Source organism: Falco cherrug, chromosome 10, assembly GCF_023634085.1.
Source record: "Falco cherrug isolate bFalChe1 chromosome 10, bFalChe1.pri, whole genome shotgun sequence".
Lineage (NCBI taxonomy): Eukaryota > Metazoa > Chordata > Aves > Falconiformes > Falconidae > Falco > Falco cherrug.
The window spans coordinates 31599688-31623049 of record NC_073706.1 but is presented as its reverse complement, the minus strand read 5'-3'; the positions used below and the strand labels follow the sequence as shown (position 1 = coordinate 31623049).

The 23362-nt window shown below is 37.3% G+C and overlaps 1 long non-coding RNA gene across 1 annotated transcript in view; it reads right to left on the bottom strand.

The window, feature by feature from the left end:
• Positions 1 to 23362, bottom strand: part of LOC114016823 (uncharacterized) — a 146359-nt gene that overhangs the window by 64465 nt on the left and 58532 nt on the right. The window contains exon 2 of the long non-coding RNA XR_008734271.1: positions 8315 to 8373. This is a non-coding gene — a long non-coding RNA (uncharacterized LOC114016823). The remainder of the gene's footprint in view (positions 1 to 8314; positions 8374 to 23362) is intronic.

The following is a 23362-nucleotide window of genomic DNA, read 5'->3' as shown; positions in this document are numbered from 1 at the left end:
AAATGGTTTCCATATCAAAGACACTATCATGTTGACCTGCCATCTCATGGACAAAGATATCGTACCTATTTCTTGATTCTGTTAAAAGACAGCTGTATATTTGGGTGCAATAAAAGAGCACCACCATTAGAGATGTTTGTAAAATCATACATGCTGCATGAATCTACGTAAAATTCCAGAATCTCTCACCCTACTCACTTTTGTGCACGAATTACTGCAAACAGTGACACAGACTTATTGTGATTGTGATTGTCTATCTTTATTGCTTGTAGCTCAGGTAAAGTTCCTTAAAAGACAGACAGACAGACAGACAGACAGACAGACAGACAGACAGACAGACACCCCCCACCCCCCCACCCACCCACACACACACCCCCACCCCCTGGGTTGAAAGAAAATGCATATCTTACTGCAATAGTAAAGTGATAAATATTCTCAAGCTAGACATCTAAATAATAATACTTCCCACTCAAAAATATACAGGGTGCTGTATGGTTTGCTGCTGCTTTACAAAATCCAAGAACAAAAAATGAGCAGGAGTAATCTTACTTTTAAAAATGAAAAAGAATAATTGAAAAATAAATCTACTAGAATACATATATTTCAGAAAACCTTTCCTCTCCTGATTCAACCTTGAAAGTCAGAGTACTTTTGTGGGATTTTTTTTTTTTAAGAAAAAGGAATAAAGGCTGATTATTTACATTTTCCAAAATTCTCTTTTTAACTTTTTCAAGCAGGATTTTTTTTCCTATTTAAGCCATTGTAGTGCTGTTTCTAGGACTAGAAGTCAGTAATACATAAACCATGCAACCTTCTGAAATAGGGTTACACATATACATAGAAGAGTACAGAGTAATCCAGCTTCCAGCCTTTCAATTACACCTACCACCTATTACCCACAAAATGTAGAAATCCCAAGGTACACAAATATCTCTAAAGGGTAGATTTAGTGTGGTCAGCCAACCACATGGTCTTTCAGGGGTAGATTCTGAATAATCCTGGTAATAAATCATGAATACACAATTTGCTTTATCCTTATTTCTGAAAAATGAAAGGTCAAGCTGAGCACATGACCACAGACTCTTGATGACAATGCTCAAGTTCATTTCCTCTCTGCACATGCAGCAGCTATTGCTATACATTTCTTCCTGTAAGGCACACAGCTCATAATGTGTTTTTTCACAGTTCTAGTTATAGTAAAAAGATTCCAGCTGTCATTTGTCATTCCTGGTATTCTACACTAATATATCTGAAATCAGAGAAAATAATGATATAATGTATATTATATAATTTATATATATATTACACACATAAATAGAAAAAAGACTGTATACTTTGGCTTGACCAATAGTCTATAGTCAACAGCAATAAACAATCAGTACATATTGTGTTCAGAAAAACATGGGTATCTATTGATTACTTTTTTCTAAAACAAAAGACCACATCTCTATTGTTTCTCACAAAACAAATGTGACCAAATTTCTTTTTAAAAGGAAATCTCTAAGTTTGCAGATAGTTGAACCTCAATTAAACCCTTGCCAAGAAACAACTTGCTATTCATCCAGGGCAGTAATTCTTTACGTGGATCTTGACTCAGCAAAATATTAGAGCATCTACTTCACTTTGGCATGCCCACATGATTTGCTGGGCAGAAATGCAATTCTGTTTACATACTGTGTTTAACTGAAACTTCATTGCTTAGCAAATGTATTTCATTCTTCATCACTTTGTGGAGGCTTACAGTTTTATGAGTGGAAATGTGTATCCTTGACAGTAGATAGTCTTTTATTACTTACAAGTTATTAATTGATCTTAAAATTACCTTACCAATGAGCTAATCTTTCTGATGAATAATACATATTATATGTATACACACTATATATATACTGTATATAACATGTATTTTTAATATATAACACATACTGTATATATTGGTTAAAAATACATCTCTGTTTATTTCAGTGCAAATTTTGCCAAAGACTACAGTAGTGTCATAAAAGTGATTACTCAAGCTCCCTATATTTAAAATGAACTGCTGGATGTATGTAACTTCTTTTTAAAAAAGGCACATTCAATTGGTAATCCAGTCAATTCCCCTTACTGATTCAAAAGCAGTTTCATATGTTATATCTATGTCTGAATGCTTGTGCCAATTTCTGTGGGCTTGCAATCACGTTTCATACAACCTACAACCACTTTTCAAAGTTTTTGTATTCTCTCAAGCTCTGTGAGAGAGCTTGTGAAACAAGAGAAAAGAATGATTTCGCACAATATACAGTAAATTACAGAAAGCACATTGGGAAAGAAAAAAAATTAAAAATAATTTTGACCACACAATTTTTTTTTAGATGATTCTTTCTTTTGGAAGTAGGTAAAATTGAACATGAAATCTATACTTCTTTCTAAATTTATTTTCTTAATATACCATATATTTTTTTCAATTCACTAATACAGAAATATGGTTGAAATCTGATTATCTTTGATATTTCCTTTAACTGGCACATGAAAAAGATGTTGATGATCAGGAACCGATCCTGTTTCCATTAACTTCACTAAGAGCTGGACTATATCCTAAATATATAGTATAAAAAAGAGAATATAATTTTAGGTATAAATACCTGTTAGAAAACATTTGCAGCTTGTAATAATTTAAATAACTAAATATGCAATCTAACAGGTGTTTGCACTACACGCAGCACACCAGACATGCACCACACAGACAGGTGGAAATGGCATGGTGTGGTGGCAGTGGTGAGTAGGGAAGACAAGCATCCCAAAGCATCCTGCAACAACAGCGCATACCAGATGTTCAAAAGATCCTATACATTTACAAAGGCAGTAGTGGCATTAAGGCATCAATTTCTAGAGTGCTGTGAAAGAGAAAATTAGCAAGGTTCAGTCTTATGGAGGGGTCTCACATGCAGTACCCTAGTAAGCAATGTGGCATGCAAAGGGGCAGGAACTCTTCTGTAAGGTTAGTCATTTTATGCTCTTGCTGCTATCTCCGAGACACCTTCCTCCACAGTGGCACTGCTCTGGACTATGGGAGCTGAGCACTGAACCCCTAGTGAACCCCTGAGCAAAGCAACTAAGAACTTCTCTGAGACCAGAAATTCCACCTCTCCTGCAGAGCCAGGCTACCCACAGCTCCCCTCTAAGGCATCTAGCAGTTAAGATGCAATAAAAAGACACTGACATGCTGTGTAAGCACTGTTCCTGACTCTAGTTATCCCAGTTATTTTTTTATGTTTTCCCCTTAAATGAGGAAGACATCAGGTGGTAACTCAAACCCTGAGATACACAGACATTTACCTTTTGGAACAAACAGCTTAAACAGTGTTAGATACAGATGTCTAAGTGTTTTGAAAGTATCAGCCTACGGAAGTAAAAAGAAACTACCTGTTTAAATTTGGAGAATTTTATTTAAAATCTGCATGTAGAACTGGGATTGCTTGTTAGTTGATACGCTATAGCAAATGAGGCTTATTTGCAGAGTATATGAAGTGCCTGGATTTCTGTTCGAATCGGGAAAAGCAATACATTTGAATTTTCATTAGACTGCTCCATTTTTACAAAAATGATTCATTGTATAAAAACAGTAGTAAGTGGCTTACTCTCTGTCTTTGTCAACAGACAACTGGCAAATTGCTGGCTGCATATTTCTGTTAGACTACTTGTGTATGGAAATCTGACTGCTTTGCAAGCAATTTAATCAACAGTGTAAATAACCTGTGTAAAATAACCAACAGAGCAAATGCCTTTAAATAATCAAGGCTCTTTAATGTACATACAATAGGCTTTTGTACCTACAATAGACTTGATCTTTATAACCATGGTTCGTTCTCACCTATTATACCACATTGTGCTCTGTAGTAATCAATGCATATAGAGGCTTGATTCTCAAATCTACTCTTTAGTAGGTGCCATTTTTCACCCACAGAAAATTGTGTCCACAATTTCACACTACTAATAAGTTGCCAGGAAAAATAAGATAGGATTACAGATGTAAAAGCTGGAAGCTTGGCCTGGAAATTGGACTGTGATGCATAAATAAAAATCAATCTATCACAACAACAACAACAACAAAAAAAAAAAAACCAAACAAAAAAAAGAGGAGTGATTTGCTAATGTTCTCCAGATACATCTCCCATTTTTCTTAAGCAATGAAAGTTCCCTGGGTTTTACAACATGGTAGAAGTTTGGTAACATCAAAATTAACAGCTGGCTGGACATCGACCCCAAAGAGTGGTGGTAAATGGAGTTACACCCCGCTGGCACCGGGCACAAGCGGCGTCCCCAGGGCTCGGTGCTGGGGCCGGTCCTGCTTAATGCCTTTATCGATGATCTGGGCGAGGGGATCGAGTGCTCCCTCGGTACCTTTGCAGACAACACCAAGTTGGGGAACAGCATTGATCTGCTGGAGGCAGGCAGGCTCTGCAGAGGGTCTGAGCAGGCTGGGCTGATGGACCGAGGCCAATGGTATGAGGTTCAACCAGGAGCAGTGCCAGGTCCTGCACCTGGGTCACAGCAACCCCACACAGCGCTACAGGCTTGGGGCAGAGCGGCTGGGAAGCTGCCTGGTGGGAAAGGACCTGGGGGTGCTGGCTGGTGGCCAGCTGAACATGAGCCAGCAGTGTGCCCAGGAATCCAACAGCATCCTGGCTTGCATCCAAAACAGTGTGGCCAGCAGGGCTGGGGGAGTGATGGTGCCCTTGTACTTAGCATGGATGAGGCCGCACCTTGAATCCTGGGTTCAGTTTTGGGGCCCTCACTCCAGGAGGGACACGGAGGTGCTGGAGCGTGTCCAGAGACGGGCAATGGAGCTGGGGAAGGGGCTGGAGCACAAGTCTCATGGGAAGCAGCTGAGGGAACTGGGGGTCTTGAGTCTGGAAAGGAGGAGACTCAGGGGGGACATTATTGCTCTCTACAGCTATGTGAGAGGAGGCTGCAGGCAGGTGGCAGTCAGTCTCTTCTCCCAGATAACAAGCAACAGGACAAGAGGAAATCAAGTTGCACCAGGGGAGTTGCACCTGGCAATCAAAATCAATCAAATAAGGAAACTCAGCTTTTTTGTTGTATATAGTAAACGAAGACCTTTAAGACTTGTTATTCACAGATACCCAAAGCTTTTTGATCCTTCACTATAAAGCTTTCAAAGACTTGTGTGGTGGCACACAACTGTCTCAAGTTACATTTGGAGAGAATAAGTTGCAGCTTAGAATAAACTGCAGCTTAGATTCTATCAGAATAAACTTGGACCCATGAAACTTGGGCCTATAAGCATTCTGTCTAGTGTCAGAAGAATAGCATTAAGAAAAATAATTTAGAAGAATATTTTGGTTTTTGTGTAGAAAAGGAGAAAGAGATACGGAAGCTAAGAACAGTAAAAAAATCAGATTATTTTTAAATAGGAACTTTTGTAGGAAATGTGGCTTTTAATATTGCTTAATCTAAATTTGAAATTCTTTCCTGCATTGGTCATCCATTGTGTCTTCAATCCTTTTGTTGAGCAAAGGGACATAGGACAAAACCATGGAAATAGATACGTATACTATTATTTATAGTATCTGATATACCTAAGTCACTTACTAATTCAGGGCACGAGACTCCTTTTTAGAAGACAATTTAAATATTGCCACTAACTTCTATGTGAGCAACTGCAAGACATGGGTGTGAACTTTTGTTATTTAATATGCAATTCCAATGTTAAAAAACATTATCAATAGTGAATTAATAATATAGTTTAAATAGATGGTGGGGGTTTGAGTCTAAATTCCAGAACAAAGTATCACATACAATTTGTACTTAACATCAGCATTCATTTTCCCTCCACCTCTTCCTCTACCTCAAGGATGCGAAATGCCTTCAAACACAAAGACTAACTGGTGGGGGGATTCCCTTCTACTATGACTCTCACATCCCTTGTCTGCCCTAGCCCATTCAGGAAGTGCTCCCAATCTTCCAAAACATTTAAGTAAATGTCTTTCTCTTGAAGTATCTCCCAGGCCCTGTTAGGAATTACATAAAATTTCTCTTGGCAGTGACCACATCCACATACTGGCCTTGTTTAGACCATGGATCCCACATATTTGGAAGGATGTCAGGACAAAATCAGATGACGATGACAAGGACTCACATACAGATTTTATATTTCTCTCATTCAGAGGAAAAAAAAAATATCATCACTGTTGTCCTCCAGAGCCCAGTCCTCACATAGCCCTCACAGACATTTTTATCTTCTGGAGGAACAGCTAAAGAAATGTCAGCCATATTTGGGCATCAATTTAAATTACAATTTTTTTGTATTCCCAGTGAAAAAAGTAACCCAATAACTTCTAAATTAAATTGAAATTGAGTTAAGTTATGGTAAAAGCACCACAGGGTACACAGATTCATACTAATGCAGTGTACGTGTATTCATGTAATTGTGAACTTAATTAGGAATTCAGACCTGAAGCATAAGTTGCTTGAAAGGAAAAAAATAAATATTTTGAAATACATCAATTGGTGAATATGCCTTCTACAAGAACACATCAAACAAAACAGTACTATCTACAGACAACAAAAGAGATAAATGTATCATCACACAGTATATAAAATGGATATGTAGATCAATATGGTGTATTAGGATATCCTAAAACCAAATCCTAGACATTCCATTTGTGGGAAGGGGGCAATATTGCTGTAATTATTCAATTTCAATTAATTTAATTTCAGTAGTTTATAACTTTATAAATAGGCTTCAAAATTTAAGCGTCTCTTTTTTGGCCTAGAATTTAGGAATAAGCGGAACTGAAGCAGAACACACACAATGTCATTTAGTATTTAGATGGATGACTAACACATCAGACTAACAGGCACTTAGGTACTTTTGGTCCTCAGTACATTACCATGCTTGAAATTAAACACATGAATTATTTTTTTAAAAAAAATTTGAGCCACAATTATGTCATGGACAATTAAAATCAATACTGCTTACAAACCAAAAAAAAACCCCAGATGCGATATTCCATCTTACAAACTTCAAATTACATTTTTCACACCTGATTAATGAGGAACCTTTGAGAATTGCAGCACAGTATACCTACTTTTGTCTTTTTTTTCCTCAAGGATGACAGAGGGTCAGGTACAGGCAGCTCTAACATCCAGGAAGAGCACATGAATAACCAGATAACTCAGGCAGTACGGAGAGCAGTTCTCCACCCTTTCATCCCTGCAAACAGTATTTGTCCCTTTGATCCCTGAGCAGATCAAACAAAATCCACTAATCAATTATTTTGTTTTTTGTCTTTCAGATGCCGCCACAGGCCTTCAAATGCTGATGGCTAAGTACTTCAGGAATATTTTATTTGTTTACTTTTACAAAACAAATGTTTACCACAAAGGAATATTTTTTCCATCCTGTTATTTCTCTCACCATCCAAAACCATAACTGAAAGCATTCATTTTAAAATAGTTGTGAAAGCTTTTTAGCATTAATTTATTTTGAATATAAAATTTGGAAACTATTGGAAACTTAACTTTGAAAGTGGATTTCTTACACTGCCATTTTTTCAAAACTGCTGAACTTTGGACTTGACAGCATCTTCACTCTCACCAGCAAAACTCTAGAGGGTTAGGCTTGAATGGACTATTTGAGGGGTGGTGGAGGAGAAAACACATTTCTCTAACACAGAGGTTTCATAAATGTGTGAGGAATAGCTACTTGCCTCCACAAGAATGATAATAAAAATGAGTGGTTTCGGCTGCCCAGTTCTCTGTGACATTGAAGGGGTCTGAGGGACTGACTACCTGGGTGGCCAGTCCATCACATGGCTGCCACTTACACTGTGGTTTCTCGCACATGCTTTGTACCCATCTTAGTCCTCTTCAGTTGCTAACACTGCAGTACAGCTCCTCAGCCTGATCTAAACCACTTAAATAAAACTCAGATGTGTCTCTTGTATTTCTTACTTATGCACATATGTTTGTTTATGTAGGGTTTTATTGGTGCTGCAGCTATATCCACAAAGGTTCATCTTCAACTACTAAATCAGAAAATGCTAACCAGAAAGGTTCAGTCCTGGTAAGGTCATATTATTAGTACCACCAGTGCATCAGTAGCATGCTTACAAGTCATTAAAAATAATAAACATTTTAAAAAAGCAGAGATCAGAAAGAGAGAAGAAAACTAGACTACAAAGGAAGAGCAGCTGAAGTATTGCAATAATAATGTGATAGGAGAAGAAGTTTGGGGAAAGGGAGGAACACTAAAGTGAAACTACAGTGGTGGACCTTGGATTATAATAACCTGATAGCAAAAAAGGTTACTCACCAACTGACACTTGAGAGAAGTTCAGAAGCTGTTGCAGGTGGGTGTCACAGAAGCACCAGCTAAGCAAAAAAGAACAAAAATACATGACAAACTGAATAAAGCACAAGCAACATACAATGGTAATTTCAAAATAGTGGAAGGAGAAAGATAAAAGATGGTATGCATTGAAAAAACAGATGAAGAAAAAGCAGAAACACTCTATTTGTAACAAAGATGCTTTTATCCCACAAGAATGGTATTACTTAACTATCTTTGGAAAATTTTCCATTAGGCTTCCTATTTCTAGATTTGGTTGAAATGCTGTTAAAAATATAAGGTGAGTAGATTACTCAGCAAGCAAAGTTTACCCTAAAAAATCCTTCTGGCCCTCTCCCAGTTATTTTCCACAGACATCTTTCTCAAAATTCTGCACACAGGGATATGATACAAGAGAATAACAAAACCAATTATTCATTGTGAATAGAGTAACTCTAAACTTCTCAAGGCAATAGCACAGAAGACAGCTTGCAGGTATTATTACTTAGAGCTTAGATTTTATAATTACCAAAGGAAGAACAGAAATTAAGTACCAGAACGGAATTCATTAAAATTATTTAGGTTAGGATGGCCCCATGGAAGCCATCTAGTCTAATCACCTGCTCAAGGGAGGGTTAAATTCAAAACTAAATCAGATTTCTCAGGACTCATCCAGTCAGCTTTTGAAAATCTTCAAGGATCTTCAGGGTCCAAAACCTCTCTTCTGTCACTTTCAAATAAATATATGGGCACACACACCTTCTATAACCATCTTAAATTTCTTTAGATATGAAAATATTAGTTTTCTAATTCAGTTGTCTGGTTTTGCCCAGCACATGATTTATCCCTAACGTCTATTATAGCAGGAAATATTTCCTCTCTGTAGGTGTCTGTTCCCCACCCAGCTATGAAAAGAGTCCAGAAGAATAGTTTATGCGAGACAAGTAACCTTTAGACAAGTAAAGTTATTTAAGATGACCCTAATTATGATGTTCAGGCTTGAGCTCATTACCAGTTCCTCTCAGATGGGGTCCTTTCCACTATTCTATACCACGCATTGAATCCTAGTATTGATTCAAAATGGAATTTACTTTTAGGAAGAATCTTGTGTTGCCCAAGATCTTGGAAAACCTTCCATATACTATCATGCAAATAGGGACTGGTAACCCTATGCTTAAATAGTGACTGATAATCATATGCTGCATTGTTCTGTATGGAAACCTGCAAGTATGTTTTATTGATACATTAGCATAATCTATTTTTCCACAGGCTATGTTGTTCCTGCATTTATTAGGAGTTAATAATATGTTCTATCCCTCTTTCCACATTGAATGGACTATTTTATTCCTCTGTATATATATATTTTTACTCCTGCAGTAGCAATTTGATGCTACAAATCCCTTTGTTAATAAAAACACAGAGTAAACTGAGAGTGAGTACATCAAAGGCCCTACTTTTCAGGCCCAGAGAGAAGACCATAGTGACTGGCTTTTTTCCTAAATAGACATTTGAATGTCTGTGTATTAAAGTTCTGAATGTCGATGAACTTGGCTTGTTGGCAGTCCTTCTTCAGATTCTGATTAGTATTTTTGTTGCACTTTCTCAAGCATTTTTTCATAGCACTTTGTGAAAAATTACTGACACATGCACTGACGTTCCAGTGGTGCTGTGATCTGAACAATATCACTTAAGACTAGAAACATGCACGTGTCTAACAAATATGCAAAAGGATGACTGAGCTGACCACTGTCAAACATGGTGCAGCCACATAGTAATAAGGTTGCAAGTAGCCCACTCCTCTCTCATTGCTGGAACAAAAAGTCAAACCATGAGCAGGAGGAAAAGGGAAGAGATTTGCAGTGACCCGTAATGATTTCATAGGGGAGGTTCCAGCAATGCTTACCCCATCATCAGGGAAAGCCAAGAAAATTTAATTTCTGCACTGTGCTCTCCTACTGGTTTGTAACCCAGGAACTAAGAGACTGAAATATGTAACTGGTAATCACGACTCCGTGAGAATCAGGCAGCACCCAGAAGAAAGTTATGGGAAACTGGGAAGTGATTTGATGATGCCTTTTCTAATGAGGAAGAAAGGATTGTATGAATTAGACAGAACTGTATCACAGGGAGATGAAAGGAACTTAAGACTTTAAGAAAACTCAACTGAGACACAGCATTGCCCTGGCACTATGTTACAACTTTATAATTCTATATGAGTAAAGAGAGAGGCAGCAATATAGGTCATGGACATAACTGTCTATCTGGCTAGTGCAAAAATTCATGGCATTTGGAAAAGAGCCCAAATAATCACTTGATGAAGAAGTACTAGGTCCACTTGGACCAGGAGTCTCCAGGTTGCAAGACCTGTAGATACATTTGGATTAAGCTCTCCAAAATTCCTGCCGGCTCCAGTAGACACAATCTGATAATTTTTTGCTTAAAACACATTTTAATACCATGGTGTCATGACACAACTCCCAGAGCCAGAAACCGTTTTGAGATACCCATTGCCTATGAAGGTGTAGGTTAATTGGTTAAGTCAGAGTTGCAAAGAAGGTGAACCAGTTTGACTGGGTGAAGGGAGAAGTAAATTGTCCTGATGGAACATGGAAAAGAAGGCATACTGTTTCTAGTAGGAAGGCAGAAAAATATTTTAAATGGCAAGAAAAAAACAGACTATGGAATTTCCAAGCATTTCAGTGAAAGAAACCCTTAATCTCATCTATTAATATTTGTCTATTAAACTGCAGCATATCTATTGTGTACTTCGCATTTTCCAGACAGATGGATTGAATCTGTGATCTAAAAGACAAATGAGAGTGAGAATAATAATTTAAAATAAAAAGATACCTGAATCTAGTGAAAGATTTGGGTGAACATCGGCTCTTATTTTATTATTCGATCATATTTCCTTCTTTGTTTTGTCATTTCAGCTATGATCCCTAAGGGACAAGAAGCACCTTTAGCCATATGTTTGTAGCAGGATTTTGCCTCCAAACATATTTGAAACTATTGCATATCCTCAGCATCGCTGCTCCTCTGACTAAAACAAAACCAACTTCTGCTCTAAATATATGTGATAATTATGAGAGTTCTTAGTTAATAGCTTTGTCTTTAACAAACACTTCTTATAAAAGAATTCCATCAGCTACCTTAACAATTAATAAATATCACTATGATTGGAAGCATTTGCTGTTTTCCATATTGTTTATATGTATTGTGTACATATATATTCTCAATCATTCTCCATGAATTAGAGAAAAGTAAATCTTCTCTCCTTCCCTTGGTTTTCTCCCTGCAGTTATTTAGAAGTCCAGTTCATATATTGTGTCCTACTTTGATAAGAAAGAAATACTATTGATATTTTTTATTTCAGTTTGATAAAAAGCATGTTTGTTTTCGTTCATAGATTTAAAGCCCCAAAATGGACCAGTACCGTAAATAAAACATGCAATCTCATTTTAAAAATTTATTACAAGGAATTTTGTTTATGATTTCATGTTCTCCAGTAATAATTAATTGGAGGTCTTCACCGGTCCCCACAGACTAACTATCATTCAAAATGCACTAAAGGATGATCAACACACAGCAGCACATCTTCAGCAGTAAAAGTAACCATATGTATTTTTACTACCAGTTTAACATAAATTTAAAAACAAGTCATTTTACAGTGTGTTTTTTGCAAACACTGCCAAGAAAATAGCTAATTTATCAGTTTCTAAGAGTTTGAAGATTTTTTACTGAAGTTACAATCATTACTAAACACTGGCATGATAATACTTAGCACTTTTACAGTGACATGCATTGGAATCTCCTGAAAAGCTTTAAAACTGTTAGTTAATTAACAATAATTGTTTTCAGGAACATATTGAAAAGAATTCCATTTTTTATTCTGAGTGACTTTGACTATATTTGAAGCAACATTACAATACAAGCAAAACTAGCAGCACAGCAGTTTTAGCTCCACAGTACAAAGGAGAAATTTGTCCGGCAAATATACGGCCACCATACATTTCATCACTCAGATGAAATCCCCAAATCTTAGGGTAAGAACAGACTTGGTAGCACATTCTAATCAAATACAAATGGTCCTCTAGTGCAGGGAGACTGTATTACCCTCTCTTACAGCAGGAATGTTCCTGCGTGAAGACGATTATGGAAGTTAGGGAAGCTAGGAAGCATAATAGATGCTGAGAACTATTCTGTACTCACAAATCAGACCTCATTTTGACTATCACACAGTATCTATGCTTTTTAGTAGTAAAGTTAATAATACTATAGAAAAATAGAACACAAAAACTATCTTAGCATCCTAAGCCTCTCTTTTCCAAAGTGAATTATTCATTGATTAAAACAACAACCCTTTCATGAAGCTGTATGTTTAGCCTTTCGTTCCATTGCTTATCTCCTATTTATGCAGATTCTTGAAGCTTCCTGAACCAGGCAGAAAATTCTGTACACGATTTGTACGTATCAAATTATTTTTTTACTGTCTGGCCTAAAACTTATTTTGGAAATATTAATTTCTTTTGCTTTAGAAGTTTCCATGTTCCTCACTTCACCATCTTTTAGATTTTTTCCTCATTTGGCTCCTTATGTTGAAGTGAGTGAACCAGTCCCAGCCTGCCTGGTAAGCACGTACCACTGAGGATATTTTAGAATCATGAAAAGCTGAATATTGTTCTCTCTTCTTCACTGATAAGCTGAACTCATGTTTGCATTTTGAAAGGTTCAATTTCTTAGGTGGACTGGTGCCTTTAACAAAATAAAATAAAATTCTTCCTAATCACTTCTGTCTCCACTAACCACAGATGTTCATTCTAACTGGAGATTCAGAGAATAGCTGAGGTTGGAAGGCACCTCTGCACCGTCCTGCTTAGAGCAGAGCCAGCTCTCGCAGGGCCATGTCTAATTTCCAGAGGCAGAGACTCTCTGGGCAACCTGTGCAAGTGACCACCCTCACAGCTTAAAACAAAAATCCCAACTATCCACCCCACCCCACCCCCCAAAAAAACCCCAAACAAACAACCCAAGTTAAAAAGAAAGAAAAAGTCTTATGTTTAAATTTAATTTTTTGTATTTCAGGAAAGAGGAGCAAAAGAAAAAGGATCACATTTTTTTCTTCTTTACCTCTGCTGAGGAACATTTGTAAAGTTCTTTCAAAAATTAAATGACGTAGTCTTAGGATCAGCATTTCAAATCTGTAACTAGTGTGTATGACTGACTAAAACTAAGTTTCAGCAGTTCACTAGGAAAAGAATTTGACCCATTATTGATAAAGAAAATGAGTCAAAAAGTAAAAAAAACATAGGACAACAGTCTACAAAGCTCTTCATCTTTGCAATATCCTTAATTAGATCACTGAAGGCAGTGCTGTATACCATAGAGCTTTTAAGAACTGGCAAACGCCAGCAAACTCCTACAATTTTTTCAGATTAACCACAGTCCCAAACACATGGCATTTACTTAAATAAGATTAACTGTATTTTTGCAGAAGTGCCAACATTAGGAAAATGCATGTTTTCCTTATGAAGTAGTCTATGATCGTGTTCCTATTTTGCTGTTGCTTATTAATGATCGTTTTTAACAATCAAAAGAACCTTCTATTATTGGTTGGCTTAATCCTGTAAGGTACATAACCTGAAAGTTTTTAGAGGTGGGAGTTTTTCATTGATTCCAATGAGATCTCTGGTTAGTTCAGTACTAGGGGAATCTAGTCCAAGTGCAGAAATGTAAATTTCTGTGCGGTGTCTCGAATGTGCATCTGCCTCGACCACCTCCCAGGGCATCAGATTCCATTCATTCCTTACTCTTTATGCTTACACACTTTAAAAGGTATGTTTTTAGTTGCTAGTACTAATTGAGAAAGTAGTCTCCGACAATCAGAATTATCCCACTAAGAACAAGATGCAGTATAATGTATTTAATTTGTATTTCCAATGGCCATTAAATGACAACATTGTTCATGGAGATTTGGTGTAGTATGAATTTCAACTGTGAGTTTATGAGTGATAAACTGCCACCTTCATGTGCCAAAACTATTATTTTTAAATTTATTAATCCCTGTTAGTATCAAACCTTTCCTTACCATGTTTCTAAACCAAGCTTCTCATTAAACAGAAGCAGAAAACTGAGTCATTGACAAATCTATAATTTATTATACTAAAATTAAGTATTTGGTATGTTACGTAACTTGCTAGCTAATTTAGTGATTATCTTACAAGATATACAACAGTTGATTTATACTACACATATGCATTTAGAAATTAAACCAAATCCTGTAAAACTTAAGGATAGTCTGCTTGGAGTATATCAACTCTGCACAGCAACAGATTTTGCTCATTAATGGCTAATTACACTCCATTTTAAGAACTTGCATAATTTAATTATTTAAGAATCTTGCAATACATTCACTACAAAGCAGCAATATTCGTAATTCCAATTTTGCATTATCTTTGAAGTGTATGCAGTTAAAAAAAAGATATTACAGTGAAATAAATGAAAATATGTTGTTAAGACGTCTCTACTCACCCTAATCTTGCCTCTAACCCTCCCTTCCCCCAGTCAAAAAACATTTTCCCTCATTAATTTTATTTAGCTTCTCTGCTGCCTGCAGACAAGCAGTGAATGTCCAACAAGAAGCTATGGAATTGTAGACATACATCATGTAGTCTGTCTGTTCACAGGGAATTAACAGAATGTCTCCATAAGGTGCATCTTAAAAATGCATGCAAGACAATGTGAAAGACTTAATACTCTCACTTCAGTTTTGCTGTGCACATATAGGCAAAACCAGTTTTATTAGTCCCATTTACCTGTTAAAATATTCTAATCTTTGTCTTTTAATTTTGGAATGGACCTGAAGAAACTTTCTCTTTCTTGTTTTTAAATGTCTTACCTGAGAAATGATACAATATTCAAGTATCTAGCAAGCTTGCTGAAGATCTCCATAGGCTATTTTGGGGTCAGAAAGATGCCATATTATTCTGGAACATCAGAAGTGCAAAATGCACTGTTCTGGAGACTGACAATGTGGCTAGCATTTTATACAATATTAATCTAACAGTTCAGACAGAGTGGCAGCCATTCACTTACATTTCAAAATGTTAACCACATAATTGTATTTTCGTACACAACAGAAGGGATTCCTAAGGGCATCTTTCCATTTAAGAGTATTGCAATGGATTTAGATGCTTCTGTTCACCCACTAATGGAAGTCATGCAGGTCACAAAACCATAAAATGCAATTTTGTATTTTAAGTTCAGAGATAGGTCCACACATTGCAGAGGAGGTTAACTACACATCGTTCTCAATTCACTAGAAATTTTCACCAACTACGCAACACAGATCTACATACGTCTAGTCTAAGCATCCGTTTATATGATCTTTTTTAGTCAGCGATGCCTTTGCCGAGATCTTCAAAAAGTTCTGTCTGGCAACAACCAAAAATTAAACTGGAAAACTTGCCTGCATTACTAACTGATTTTACCTGTCTTGCCAGAATATTTTCCTGCGCTGGAAAAGGGGGACATGTCTCCAGACACAAGGGCAAAAGACAGACACATACTGAATTTCCTAGTCTGTAATCCTTCCCTCAGCAGAACCGCTACTGGCACATAGGATCATTTAATCACTCACACCTTTGGCCAAATATGCCAGTAGTGGCATATCAATGATTTACAAAGCTTATTTTAAGTTTCATTTGTCATGACAGCTGCTGTACAGACAACAGAACTGCTATTTCCTTCTGAAAGATAACCAGCGTGCATGCGCTGTAGCAATATTTACCTCGTTACCATATAGGCTTCATAGAGACATTTGCTTATTTTAAGCCCAAGTAGCTCCAATGAATATGTGGTGTCTTGCTGAAGTTGCAGCCAAAACTTGCTGCCATTTAAATATCAAAACAAAATAGGCATATACAGAATGGGAGATGAATATTTTTCTGGGATTTCCCAGTGATGTTGGCCACAAATGTATCCAGAAATCAAATGCAGTAATGAAAATAAACCTTTGCAAAAAGACCTGTCAGTCCTGCTTTTCCACATGTGCCTCCTCTTGCTTCTTATTCCAATACTGCAACAAAATACTAGCTGTCTCTTCAGTCCTTTGCTTAATAAGCCTTCACTGTTGTTAAACAACCCTACTCAAAAATAATATGTTATAGGTAACTTTAAACACCGCCTTTTAAAGTTTTAAGTATATCACTTCAATACCTTTTTAAAAAAAATACTGCACTGTGCAGATACATTCAGCTTTTCTGCCAATCCCTTACTATCAAATCCTTTTACAGTTCTTTGTTGTTAAACCAAATACAGTGTTACATTGTCTGTCCTTACACACATTACTGCTGGATAAAGCCCTTAGTTCCCCAGACTAAATCTGTGCTGTTCTCTGCCCTGGTTTCTCAATGCTATCTCATTGCAACAGCTCACATTGAAAGCACACTATTCCCACACCCACCAACACAGCTCTTGGGATAAGAACTGCACCATTGATACAGTGTGTATTCTTTTCCATAGGTTCCCACCAGCATGCTGCTAACAATTTCCTGGGCCTTATCAAAAAAAAAAAAAAAAAAAAAAAAAAGCCTTTGAAAAGTGGAAACAAAGAATCAGACTCCATCGTTGTTCTACTTTCACTGCCATAATCTGTGTTTTCCATCATCCTACATGTAGAGACTACAAACATCACCTAATACAGATACTCCAATCAACAATTTACTGTGGACAGTTACTGTTCAGTATCTGTAATCTTTCATCCCAGTATTTGTGGTTTTCAAATCATCCTTTTCATTTCCTTTCAGCAACCTGAATAGAGTTGAACCCCATCTCCCTGCCTCCCCCAAAACCCTTTTCCTTCACCTGTCAGCTGCGGTAACAACTGAGTCAGTTTCAAACTTTAGACTTGATTCCGGCAAGAAAAACATACAGATCACATGAGTTTGCTACGGAAATTACTCAGAAACAAAGTGTGGAGCATGCCACTTTGATTAAGTGCACAACTGGCATCCCTTACTTCTCAGCATGAGGCTTTTCCCCTGAGCAAAACTAAGGGCTTTTCAATCATACAAGAAAAATACTTGTAAAAGGGTGCGGGAGAAGGGGGAAGTGGGGGAAAGGATGATCTGGGTTCTATTGCAAAAAAATGTTTTTTAAAAAAGAAGAGGACGTCTTCCCTCCATGCCACCCCCCAAAAAAAGATTTCTATTAAAAGTAAGCTCACCCCAGGGGACATTTCTTGGTTCAGCCATCCTTCACAAGCCCTAATTTCGTTATTCAGCACATTGGACACACTCAGAATTGAAGTGATATAAAGCAGTAACAACATGCACATTACTCCTTCAAGAAACTACTTCCTTTGTAAAAAAAGCAAGTGTAGGTGCTGTGCTTCAGACCAAGGACCCTTCAGTTCTGTTCCTGAGACCGACGCTACTTGCTGTGTAAACATGGCAAAGCAATTTTACTCCTGCCCATGCCTACATTTACTCATTTACAAAGCTGTCTAATAATACCTAACAACAACTTGTTTATACATTTCTGATGATGGTTATCCAATATTTGTAGGCTGCTGTGAAGCAATGCCACTGTGATAATTCACTTCTCCTGCCATATGCTTAAAAGACTCTGAAGGGGAAGATGAAAAGTGCAAGTTTAGATTAGGATACTCAAATGGTCAAATCTCACCATTGAAATTCTAGATCCTATAACTGTCACAATTTTTAATGGAACTGCATTAATACAATGAGAAAAAGAAAACCTTGGGTTACTTCTATTTTAAAAATATAAATACTATTAAATGCTAGATTTTTTCTAACAGGGATGGTATTAGGAAACACATAAATTATAATACAATCCCTGATGTTTACTTCCTTTGATTATGCGGGGAAATCTTCCTCAGGAAATTGCCTGAGATATAAAAAATTTAAACCTGTTCCTTTTATTGAGTGAATTTTGTCATACCTTCTGTATGCTCTGTTCTTCAAATACAGAGGTATGCCCACACACCCTGAACAGCATGAATAACATCTGAACTATGGATTCTTCACAAGGTTTGCTTAATCTATTTGCTGCGTAGTATTAATGCTTTTAAACAGTCATTGAAGTATGGAGTCAAATTTGTACTATCTGTTCAGAAGTATGAAACATTTGAGAAAGATGCTTAAGCTCCCACTGCCACCTCATTAACTTTGTCTTGATTTTCCTCTCTCTTTGACATCACCCAGATTTTGAAGGGAAGCCATATTAGACCAGGTCAAATAGCACCATTGTCAAAAGGGAATGGAAGATAGGGTTAATGAGGGAAAGAGAGAAAATACAGTCTCTTTAGCTCTCTCCTCATTAAACACCAAACATTCTTGAAAGACAAGAGAGAACAGAAACAACTCAGATGTAGCTATGAACTGCTTTCGCCATACAGAATTAAAAGGTGACAAAAGAAAAACATGTCTATCTCTTTTATAGAAATCTTGTCAGAGAGGTGTAAAAAGTATTAAGTAGGCATATAAAACGTAGTATTATTATACCAGTAATATACAACTAAATAAAAATATACTCTAGGAAGACTTCTACAGTATTTTTACAACCCATTTCGAATAATAGATTCATCTAAATCACTTAATTGAAAACCAAAAATTTCATCTCACAATATTTCTTTGGTAAATTTTTTCTCCCTTAGTTATTTTTACCAGATTAAATAAAATCTTGGAAATGTTTAATCTAAATATGTGACTCAAAATCAGTTAATCACGAACCAAGCACCATTACATAGACAGTATTTTTTCATAGCCAGGCTTCTTAACTGCTGAAAGTAGTGATACAAAATGGTATGTGCTAGGATACGTGATGAAAGGCAAAAATGGCATGCTTGGCAGGTCACATAATAGGTGTGAATATACATGTGCTAAGCCACATGGTCAAAGGTGCTTGTGTGCACGTGTGCGTGTGTTTATGTGAGAGCTAGATCAAGTGACAGGAAAGGACTTGTAGTGAAAGGCTACACGGGAACACATCTTGCCAAGCTTTGTTCTGTGTGCATCCTACCAAAAGAGACATCCCTCAAGAGTAGTAGCGCACTGTCACCTGCATCTTGCTGCTGGGCCTCGCATGTCATATGCTCCTGACTAGCTTTGAAACACAGATTCTGCAGGTATTTAGAAATCCGCAAATTGTTCAGGCAGAGTACATGAGACTGGTAACAAAGGGAGCATTGCAAGCCAGAGGCCAGCTGAGTGACTCTCACACTTTTTAGATCCTTTTGGATGGGACTTGGTATGCCGGTTTGTCAGCTGAATGCTCAGCTGGTGCTAAAGACTTTTGCCCAGTTGATTTGACCTGTATACAGATGATGCGGACACATTTCTGTGCCTTCTTACATTACTTTCTGCTCTATCTGTGAGACTAATTTCAGTTTCTGTGCTTTCTCCAATGCTATATGCTTTCTGTTTGGAATGATTTTTAAAATCCACCTCTTCAGTATTGTTTACCAGTCCTTCCGCAACTCAAAATACAACATTCAGCTTGAATACTCTTTTTGTTAATTCTGTAAATACCATTTATAAAGTGAAGCTTCCTCTTTTCAGATAATTTTCCTTCCAACAACACAAAAAAATAGTGAGGGCTAAGACCGTGTTTCATGTAACAAAATGTTTCAACAAACATAACCTACACAAGCTACAATGTTAAAAGTGGCAAAGATTTACTACTAAATAAATACTTTTAATATTCCAGAGAACACAAATAGAGAAAAAACACAAGCCAGATGCAATTATTAAGGATGCTAACAGTATTCTGTGCTATATTTGACCATGCTAGTATAGTTTAAAAAATAAAAACTAGACCAAAATAACTTAGGAGCATTTCAAATTAGTAAAATGAAGACTAGAAAATCGACATGCTGTAAATGTATTTAAAGGCTAAGTGAAACTGACTGTAAAGGATTACAACTGAACGCAAAGCTAAGTTCTTGCAATAATAATAATTAAAAAAACCTAACAAAGTATATATTAAAATTCCCGCAGTGACGTATGGCAAGACTATATATGGCTTTACAACAGGTCCATTGAGTCCATCAGCAAACATACTTTAGAAATTATTGCTGCATACCTCCCAGCTTCCACTTGTTTTATGTGAAGAGAATACCCTTTGCCAGCCCTGAACCTGGTCTAACACATGCCTCTGGAACACCAGGCAGACACTCATCGCTCCTTTACCCATCCTATCTGTGTTTTCACAAGTAGGTGTATCACTCCCAGAGAATCTACCCTCACTTCCACGCAGGCAGGTATGGTTTAAGGCAAGCATGATCGAGACAATCACACAAAACCCTGCGCACAGACATTGCTAAGGTTGCGCAAGTGGGCAACTCAGAGAGCAGAAAGTACAAACTGGGACCAGTACTGTTTAGTATCTTCATCAGTGACATAGACAGTTGGATCAAGTGAACCCTCAGCAAATTTGCAGATGACATCAAGCTGAGTGGTGTGGTTGACATGACTGAGGGATGGGACGCCATTCAGAGGGACCTGGACAAGCTGGAGAAGTGGGCCCATGGGAACCTCATGGGTGTCAACAGGGCCAAGTGCAAGGTCCTGCACCTGGATCAGGGCAACCCCTGGTATCAAGACAGGCTGGGCAACGAAGGCATTCTCCTGCTGAGAAGGACTCCAGAGTACTGGTGGATGAAAAGCTGGATATTCACCAGCAATGTGTGTTTGCATCCCAGAAAGCCAACTGTATCCTGGGCAGCATCAAAAGAAGTGTGACCAGCAGGTCAAGGGAGGTGACTCTGCCCCTCTACTCCACTCTGGTGAGACCCCACCTGAAGTGCTGCATCCAGCGCTGGGGTCCTCAGTACAAAAAGGACATGGACCCATTGAAGTGGGTCCAGAAGAGGGCCACAAAAATGATCAGAGGGGGCTGGCACATCTCCCCTGTGAGGACAGGCTGTGAGAGTTGGGGTTGTACAGCCTGGAGAACAGAAGGATCCGAGACCTTGTTACGGCCTTTCAGTTCTTAAAGGGGCTTATAAGAAAGATGGGAACAGACTTCTTAGTAGGGCTTGTAGTGATAGGACAGGGGGTAATGGTTTTAAACTAAAAGAGGGTAGATTCAAACTAGATATAAGGAAGAAATGCTTTATGATGAAAGTATTGAAACACTGGCACAGGTTGACCAGAGAAGTGGTAGATGCCCCATCCCTGGAAACATTCAAGGTCAGACTGGTCGAGGCTCTGGAAACCTTGTCTAGTTGACAATGTCACTCCTCACTGCAGGGGGGTTGGACTAGGTGATCTTCAGAGGTCCCTTCCAACTCAAACCATTCTATGATTCTATGAAATGGGTTGAATCTATGCAGCCTTTTCAAGACTTTGTATGTCCCCAGCTCACAGCCATCACATCACTGTTCACTTTATTGTTTCTTCTGTCCCCTTAACTAATTTCCCTCACCTTTTATTCCCCTTCTCCCTTTTATTTCTTCTTCAGGGAACCCCTGTGTCCTGGATTATAGAGGTAGAAGGCAATTAAAAATGTGAGTGGGATTAGTTTATTTTATGAACAGATTCTTTTCCTCAGCACTAAAGCAATGGGATTTGCTAAAATACTGAAGAACTAGATTTATGCTACATAATTATACCTTAATTTACAGTGTTCTATAAATTGATGAAATTGCATGACACTAAACTTCCTGGTTCAAGTTCATCTCTGGTGTAACTCTACTTGGTCCCAAACAGAGTTACAAGAATTAAAATCACACTCTATGCTTGATTAATTTTAAGCACCCTGTACTTAAAAAGCTACATTTTTGTTTCATAAACCTTTTCTGAACAGAATACTTCAAAAGACTCCAAAAAGGTAAAACCTTAGCAAGGTGAAACTATTTATGTCTAACAGCAGTAGCTATAGCAGGACATCAACTTTGTACACAGGAGGAATTTAAAAATTAAAATACGTTGGTATTTGTTACTGTCATAAATGCTGTTGAACTACCCAGTATTTAAATTAATAATTTAAGTGTTTGCCTAATGAACTGGACTTGATTGCATTAAGGCATTCTCAATTAATTCTGACAGATCATCTTCTGAATTAGAATACAGAATCAAAATGGTTTATGGATTCCTGGTCAAAGTGTTTACTGAGTGAATATTTCTCCAACAATTAAAAATAGCCCTGTTCTAAAGCAAAAATGCTTAAAAAGCAATGAGTGAGAACATTAAGAAAAAAAATGAAACAAAATAACAAACAAGTGCAGCAAATTATCTTCTCATCCATCCTGTCAGCTGGAAATTGGCAACTACAGTAAGTAGCAACAAGAAGTGACAAGTAGTGGAAGAGACATGCTACCTCTGGCAGCTATTAAAAGCATGTTAAGAGGTTACAACTGGCTGATACATAAACCTTTATAATATCATTCAGGAAGATAACTGGGAGATATGAAGAAACACAAAAGAATAAGCCATACACCTCTGTCATATTACAAGAAACGAATGCACAGTTTTGTCTCAAACCAACACCACAGTCAGATGCCCTGAGCCTCAGAACTATACACAGTTTTTCACAATTTTATTAGGATAGCTCAACCTGTTGTTCTTATTCACTGCACTAGATTAGACAGCTTGCTGCCTAGGTGCTTTAAGTATCGGACTGGACATAGGAGATTTCACTTCACTTCAAAGCAGTTTACAGACCTCATTTCAGATCTTTGATTTTATAAGGAAATGAACAACTTTCACTAGCGAGAGTTAAATTTTCATAACATATGTTAACACCAATTTCCATCCTGTTCTCTTTTATTCATTTAACAGTTTATCTTTGGGCAATCTATGTCCTTTGGACATTCAAATTATTCTTTTTTTTTCACCTTAAACAGTTAAACATCAAATATGTATACCAAGATTGGAATTGAGGGAGAATTAAAAGTGGAAAGCAAGGAGAAGAGAAACAACCACATATCAGTCATACCAGTGTTAGGAATGAACAAGCCAGGGAAATGATGGTAGTAGCTAGGAAGGCAACTGTAGATAGTTTCAATTT